Here is an 8,856-nt window from a genome sequence, read left to right on the forward strand (position 1 = left end):
AATCGTTATTCATGATAGATAGTGCAATATTTATGTGAAATTGTGATACTATTTAGCATAAAATTGATTGTTACTAATGATAGTTATAACTGAAATTGTAATACTTACACACACAGCTATCTACAACCCTATCGATTTTACGAATAATGATCTGTAAGACGTTTTCATACACGTTTTTGCCCTAATATAAGAATTACATAAATATAAATTCCTAGACTTAAAAATTAATTACCTTAGAGCATCCTTAGTGGAGGATTTTGATTAGGGGTGTGCAGAGTTCAATGAAAACACGGTTAATTGACGGAACTGCAAATTTTTTATTAACCATGTTTTAACTCAAATATTTCAATTCGATTAATGATTAATGATTTTTTTAAAAAATAATTTTGGTTAACAGTTAATTTAGTTTGAAAGTGTGGCAAACCGAATTAGGCTAATGTTTTAATTTTTTATAATTCATAAATCATACTATTACACTAATTTTTTTAATTATCAGTTATATACTTATATATTGATGTAATGACAATTTGTTATGTGAAAGTATGAATTGAGAATTTTTGTTTATAAATTTCAAAGTTCTTTTAAATTGAACTAAAATCATGGTTGCAAAAATTGCGCCTAGCCACTAGGCGGTGGACGGTCTCCTAGGCGGCATAGGCGCCAACTAGGGCAACGTGGACTAGGCGGGCGTCTAGGTGCTCAAAAAAATCTTTTAATTTAAAAAAAAAAATGGGCGCTAGGTGCCCGAGGAACACCTAGCGATTTTTGCAACCTTGACTAAAGTATTTCGGTTAATCGGTCAAATCATTTTTTTTTTGATAAATTTAAAAATAAGAATTTTAGTTCGTTTAACGGTTAAAGTATTTTGTAAATTAAGTTTGGTTGTTAATCGAATGAACATCCCTATAGGCAGTGTTGCAAAAATCGCGCCTAGGCGCTAGGCGGTGGGAGGCCGCCGCGAGGAATGGCCTTCGCGGCCGGCCGCCTAGACCGCCTAACCGGTCGGTTCGAGGGTTTTTTTTTTTTTTGTTGAAAATGTGGGAAAAGTTCCGGAAGGCATAACTTTTGACTCGGTTGTCCGATTTGGACAAATTTTTTTTCAAATTGCGTATTTTTTCGAGATCTATACACCGCAAACGGCCAAAGGCAGTTTAGTCCACTAATTTCTCAAAAAAATACTTCTTTAGCTCTTAATTTTAATTTTTTTTAATGTATTTAGATGGTTTAAACAATCTTTTGAACAATTTCACAACCACTTTCGTAAATAGTTTCTAAGAAATAACTATGAAAACATTATTTTTATTACTAAATTTTGAAAATTTTTAATTTTTAATTTTATTTTTAATTAAAAAAACAAAAAAAATATCAGTGCCTAGGCGCTAGGCGCCCCCTTGGCGCCTAACGTTTTTTGCAACATTGCCTATTGGCCAATTTTGACTTATTTGACAATATAAGTGTTTGGTTAATTAGCTTTTTGTACTCCAAAATGCTAAAATTTAAAAAGTTACTCAAAACAACTTTTTCAATTAGCTTTTTAAGAAAAGAAATTATACCAAACAACTATCAGCTAACAACTAATTTACCAAACACATTTCTACAATTAGCTAATGTTATCAATTAGTTATACCCTCTAATTAACACAATCAGCTAACAGCTAATTACCAAACAGGCCCTATGTGTGTTTTTGCTTAGTTGGAGGAAAGAAGAAAGAGGTGCTGTTTGGGTCTGGAATAATTTGTTAAAACCTAAGATTTTGTCAAGAAAGATAAAATTTGTGTGTTGCTAAGGCATGCCGGTGTTTTTCACGGATCATTATCCACCTTGCAAATTAAACTAAATTAAGAAATTTTAAAAATTTAAATTTATTATCCTTTTTTTCTTTTACAAATAATACACACATATATACCATTAAAATGTGAATTGATGTCATTTTAATGAACTTACATATTATAATAATGAACTATAGTCAATAATATAATTTGTCATTCTTAATGCTCATGTCAAGAGTGTTAAAAAGATCGCTAATTTAAATTTTATTTGGCCCACAAATTTGACAAAAACTCTAAAAAAATAAAAATAAAACAAAAACATCAATGCCATTGAGGTTGCTCTTATTCCATCTTAATCTCGTTTTGCGTGAAAAAGTGTAATTAATTGAGACCTTATCTTCTTCTAATAAAATCCGCTGAGAAGAAGGAAAGAAAAGAAAGAAGTTATTGATGGCCTCACGTCTCCTCCAACTTAACTTAACTTACATGAATAAGTCAAAAGACCCAAAGGCATTGGATATTTGGATAACTATGAATCTGAGTACCATCACAGATTACACTTGGAAGTTGGAACACCAATTAGTGAAAATTCTCACCAACCATGTGCTCATTAAAGACCTGCTTTTTGTTGGGACTTGCTAGTACAATTTTTTTTTTTTTTTTTTTTTTTTTGGTTAGACCCTCGATTTTTAAACTAGTACGCGAGAAAAAGTGCTGGTCATATTAATTTTTTGAGTAAATACCAGCCAAGATCCTCCGAATTTGGTGGTTTCACCACCTTTAGTCCTAAACTTTCAAATTGATCATTCGTGATCCTTCAAGTTTAGAAATCAACTTGTCGTAGTCCTTCCGTTAAGATATCCCGTCTCACCTGTAAAATTAAAAGGCAAAATAGTCTTGTTATTGCAACCCTTTGCCAAAATTGTTCATTTTATTGCATCCGGGAAAGAGTTGGGCCCTCCGAGAAAGAGTTGGACCCTCCGGAAAAACACTGGTCGCGGCAGGAGAAATGGGAGCAAGAAGGTACGAAGAAATTGATTAGAGATAATTTATGAGGAAAATGAATTGTTTTGGCTGGGATTGCAATAAGATGGGATATCTTAACAGAAGGACTATGACAGGTCGATTTTGAAACTCAGAGAATCACAAATGATCGATTTGAAAGTTTAGGACTAAAGGTGGCGAAACCACCAAACTCGGAGGACCTTGGCTGGCATTTACTCTTAATTTTTTCATCATACAAAACAGAGTTCAAACTCCAGACATCTCTTAAGGGATAAGAGTGCACATGGTCACTGATGCCGACTAAATTGATTACAATTTTTTTTCTCTTTAATTATGTTTATGATCAATTTAATTTTTCTTTCACTTTTTTAAATCAACTTTTTTGTGTTCAATAGGCTTTTGTGATTTATTTTCTAAATATATAAATTTTATTCAATACTACTAAATTAAGTAATTTAAAAATTGAATTCTAAATAATGTAAACATATCAAAATTAACTGAACATGACAATACCTCATGCTTGGTAGAGTTGTATTTCTCGCTTTAATTTGTCAGACGTATTAAGGAGTAGGGTACAACTCTACTAAGCATACAGTATTGTCAAAGCATGGTGCCTTGAGACATAAGAGAATAGTACTAACCTATAATATGTAATGTAAGTAAAAGAAATTATGTTTTTTAAAGATAAATTCTCAAGTTGGAACCATGTAAATGGTGTAATAGGTGGTAAGAGAGTTGAGTTCTTTGATATGAATTGAAGTTTAATAGTAGATTGACCCTAAATTAGAGCATTGCATAGTAACATTATAATTATCAAATACTAGTGGTCATGATACTGAAAATGAAAAATGTTCATAATAAGTGTAAACCCTAATTAACCCGAGGACTGAGGGCCCCTCAATGCCATCATCACCCTGCCCTGAATTGGATGAGAGGAGGTAAATAATGGGATGTACATCTCAGTGACGCAAACCTAAGCGTTTGTTCGAACCTAAGTATTTTCTGCAACATTACTCTCACACTCAATTTTTCGACCACTGAACTATGCCCGACCGGGCAATGTTCATTATAATTTGAGGTGAGAAAATTAAAATGAGCGTTACTTGCATTAATAATGTGTGATTCATTGGCTTTTTGAAATAAATTGAGAAATATATAATATATAGCCGGTAGTAGTTAAAAGTAAGTGACAGAGTTACACAAAACGATAGAAATACCAAATGACATGGGGCATGTCTCACTACAAGAAGCAATACAGCCTGGCATGGCATTGCCTAGTAAAGGCTCTTTGGTTCTTGTATCTTTCAGTATCCTTTGTCTTTCTTCACTCTGCTGTACAAAACTATAGCACACAATCATTTATGGAAATGTACAACTTGTCAAATTCAATGAATATATATATATATATATATATATATATATATATATATATATATATATTGCTACTTCAATTCCATTTCATCTCTTATCTCATCTGCCTCACACACTGCACTATCTCTACATTATCTAATCGAGTTCTAATTGAGTGGAAGAGATTCATCTATCTTTAACTAATGATTATTGGCTTTAAATGTGGAGCAACTTTAAATCTCCAGACTATCACAATTGTCTTACCCTAATTAGATGTGTCTACAATTTAGCAAATGAATTAGTGACTATGTCCGTCTTTACATTAACTTAATCTTTACAAAAAGGTATTTTAGGCTTTTATTTTCTTCTTCAAATTCAAAGAACAAAAAAAAAAGGAAAAATAATTGAGGGAAAACAATTTATAGTTGATATTTATGCAAAAGAGCATTGCTTGTTTTACCTTTCCTTTTTCAAACAAGCTACTTAATTTAAAAGGACCCTTAATCCACCGTTTTTTCCCTAGATATCCATATACAATAGAGTTAATAGTTAAATAGTTTAAACAGAAGGTTATAAGCTCGACTCCCAACAAGAACAAGTCTACCTGCTTTCTTGATTTGAGTTTGGTCCTTTGCCGACCACACTTTAGGATAGTGGTTGTGGGTTTCCCTCGTTATTAACCTTTGCCGACCACACTTTAGGATAGTGGTTGTGGGTTTCCCTCGTTATTAAAAAACTAGTTTTTTACGCGCGATTGGAATAATGTTTTTTTGAATAATGCTCAATATATTTTTTTAATAAATACATTAAAGTAGATCAAAGCAAAATTATATTGGAATTGTTCATGCATAGATAATTGAATGTTGAGTTTGCGTATTTAAATAGGTAATTCTATGTTAAAAATTAGGGCATAAGATATTAAATATATACTAATATTGAAGAGCTAACTGCTAATTGCCAAACAATGACATTAAGAGGTAGTTTCACACTTCAATTTGTTGTGTGATCTGAATACTTTTTTTTGTCAATAAATCCCCCAAGTAGTTAATATGTTTGGCTTAATTATATTCTTTTTATTTTATTTTTATTTTTTGAAGACAATATTATTATTATTAGTATACCTTTAGGTCATTTTACATGTTAATCTAAACTGCTAATTTTTTCAAATATCTTTTTGTCAACCGTTGATATAATTCGCAGGTCAAATCCGCTAACGCTAACCGCTAACGACTGATTGTCAAACAAGGACATTACGAGGTAGTTCACACTTCAATTTATTGTGTGATTTGAATACTCTCTTTGTCAACAAATCCCTCAAGTAGTTAATATGATTGACTTTATTAATTATATATATTTTTTAATTTTTTCATCGTATTAATAAAATACTTGGTAAATAAATATATATCATTATTTTGTATTATAATTTTGATATTTAATTAGAAAATAATGCACAAAAAAAAAATAGACAATGTAGTGAATATAATCAATTGATGAATTTGAATGTAAAGAATTTTTACATTGGAGAAATATAAAAACAATATAACTAATAAAATTATTTCTCTTAATTAATTTATTGATAATGAATAATTTTTTTAATAAAGATTTTGTAGGGACAATGTATAGTAGCAAATATAATCAATTGATGAATTTGAATGTAAAGAATTTTTATATTGGAGAAAAATAAAGACAATATAACTAATGAAATTATTTCTCTGATTTAATTTATTGATAATGAATAATTTCTTTGAATAAAGATTTTAGACACATAATTCTAAATTAAAGAAATGTATATGTATTATTTTGTGTTGTAGCTACTAAATTATTATTTTTAATTTAGTAAGAGTAAAACAGAGTACTAATTATGTCAATTTTGATTGAGATGAGGTTCGAACCTAAGACATTTCTTATTGAAATCAATGAGTAAGTTAACGGTGAACTAACAGAAATTAACGGAAAAGATAATATTTAACGGAAAAGTTAACGGTTAGTCATATTCATTAAGGATAAATTAGGAAATCTTAAGAAAAAATTAAAATCTGATCAATCTGAGCCATTCATTTGATTAAAAAAAATTGACCGCCATTTTTTCTACCCATTATAGGCCTAACTCCCTTGGGCTCTTATTAGTATAGTAGATAATAATTTTTTTGTGAGGTGTCCTGAGTATGACAAAGTACTAGCTAGATTTTTTTTTTTTTTTTTTTTTTTTTTTTTTTTTTTTTAACGAGAGGGGATTCGAACTCCTGACCTCTTACAGCATGTTTGGTTCACGGAATGAATTTTGAGGTAATAGGAATGCTATTCCATAAGGAATGGAATAGGCAAGGAATAGAATAGGAATTATATTATATTGTTTGGTTCACAGAAGGAATAGACTTTAGGAATTATATTACAGTGTTTGGTTGATTTAAGGAATAGAAATGAAATATGTTTTAAAAGACATAAATACCCTTATAAAAATATGTGATGGTGGCGGTGGTGGTGGTGGTGGTGGCGGCGGCGGTGGTGGTGGTGATGGTGGTGGCGATGGTGGTGATGGTGGTGGCGGCAGTGACAGTGGTGGGGGCGATGGTGGTGGTGGTGACGGTGACGGTGACAGTTGTGGCAGTGGTGGTGGGGGCGGCGACGGTTGTGGTGGCGGTGGTGGTGGCGGCGGCGGCGATGGTGCTACTGGGTGGTGGTTCTAGTGGTTTTGGTGGTGGCGGCGGCGGCGGCGGCAATGGTGGTGGCGGTGGTGGCGGTGGCAGTGGTGGGGGCGACGGTGGTGGTGGGGGCAGCGACGGTTGTGGCGATGGTGGTGGTGGTGACGACGGTGGTGAAATAGGATAAATTTATATATAGGATAAAAAAATTATGTTAAAGAAAGGGGTAAAAAAGAAAATAGATTCTAAAATTTATTCCTGAGCGTTCAGTAATAGGCTAATACCCGGGGGGAGGGGGGGGGGGGGGGCTAGTAATAACTATTACCTTATTTGAGGTAATAGGCTATTACCAGGAATAATATTCCTGGTAATAGAAATGGTTATCAAACAAAGGAATAGGCCTATTACTGGGAATGCTATGTCATTCCCGGCCTATTCCGTGAACCAAACGGCCATTAAAGGATGAGATTGTACGGCCACTCACGCCAACCAAGCCGGTTAAAAAAAATAGTTAAATAGTTTAAACAATAATAAATGAATACAACAAAAACTCGTTAATTCACATGGACATTTGTACAAGCTGCTATGATGCATATATTCAAACCACAAAATGTTGACATCATGAACAAATTTGGAGAATTAAGTTGTGGGCAGGCCAGATGGAATCTTTAAATAAGCCATAATTTAACATGTCTTGGTGCATGCATTTCTTTTACAGGAATATATGAAGGAATTGTTTGGCTGGGCATGGAGAGTGGGATAGCCCAAAAAGGGATAACAATTTCACATGTAATGTGATTATCAGAGGGAATGAGAATGCCATGATAATGAATAGGCAAAATAAAGTAATGGCACAAACTATATATATGCAAAATGGTTTAAAGAAAAAGAATAAAACGAAGTTTTTCAAGAAAGTAAGATGACATAATTTTATTTATTTATGTTTTTGTTCCCAAGAGCTTGAATCGATCCCCAATCCCAAGGACCACATCCGAAAAGGTGTAAATCATGATAATTCAGCTGCTAGACATATACTTACTGAGCACAAGGAGTCCTAACTTTGAGAGGTTATGTTGCTTGGTGAGACTCAATCACGAGTCATATTCCCAAACAGCCAATTTTCATTCCAATGACCAAACTTCACCCATGTGACCAATTAAGCTGTCCATTCTGGCATTATTTATTTATTTATTTATTATTTTGTAATTTATTTTTTTTTGAAGGCGAGGCAATGTGGATCAAACCTCTCCACAGTCTATAATCCTCAAAGCAAGGGCCAAAACAATTGATACGAAAAACTATGAAAACAACCACATGCTTTCTTCCCTTAGCCTTTCTCTCTCTCTCTCTCTCCCCCCCCCCCCCCCCCCCTAACCCCTCACCCCCTTTCTATTTGTGCATCACCCACTAATCATTGCCAAGAATAACAACAAATTCCATTGACCCTATGGTGACAACCAATAAGTGCTATCCAACACCTTCTTTTGTATCCAATAGGGCTTCTCCACATCTTCAACTCATAACCTTTTTAAAAAAAATTAATGGTTTTAAAATTTGTATTTATTTAATTAATTTATTCTTAAAATAACATGCATAAAACAAAAGAAGGAATATGTGTAATGTGTTATTCTTCTCCTTTTCTCTTCTCTATGACTCTAGTCTTCACCTCCCTTGCTTTTCAAGTTTCTAATATGATCAATTCAGAAGTAGTCACAAATGGGAGGTCACGGGTTCAAACTCCAATGGAAAAATTAACTCTTTGTGCTTCAGTAGTTTGAGAAAATATGTATGGACATATATTATAATGTAACAGACCAACAATATATATATCACGAGGTTGATTTAATTTAGTTTTGGTTTTATTCACATGTAGCTATATATACTAGCATGTTAGTGAGTTCCCTATAACCCAATAGGGTAGCTTAAGTGGCAAATGAGCTCTTTTTGTTGGGAGAATTTTGAAATAATCCGGATTTGATTCTCACAAGTGACGATTCTCTTTGGACCAGCTTATGTGCCTCTTGGAGCGAACTGAGTGGTTTCTTGGACCACATTGTGGTTTCCACCAACAAAAGTGAGTTCCCTATAAA

The sequence above is a fragment of the Ipomoea nil genome, unplaced genomic scaffold (genome assembly GCF_001879475.1).
Source record: "Ipomoea nil cultivar Tokyo-kokei standard unplaced genomic scaffold, Asagao_1.1 scaffold1043, whole genome shotgun sequence".
In the NCBI taxonomy this organism is placed as follows: Eukaryota; Viridiplantae; Streptophyta; class Magnoliopsida; order Solanales; family Convolvulaceae; genus Ipomoea; species Ipomoea nil.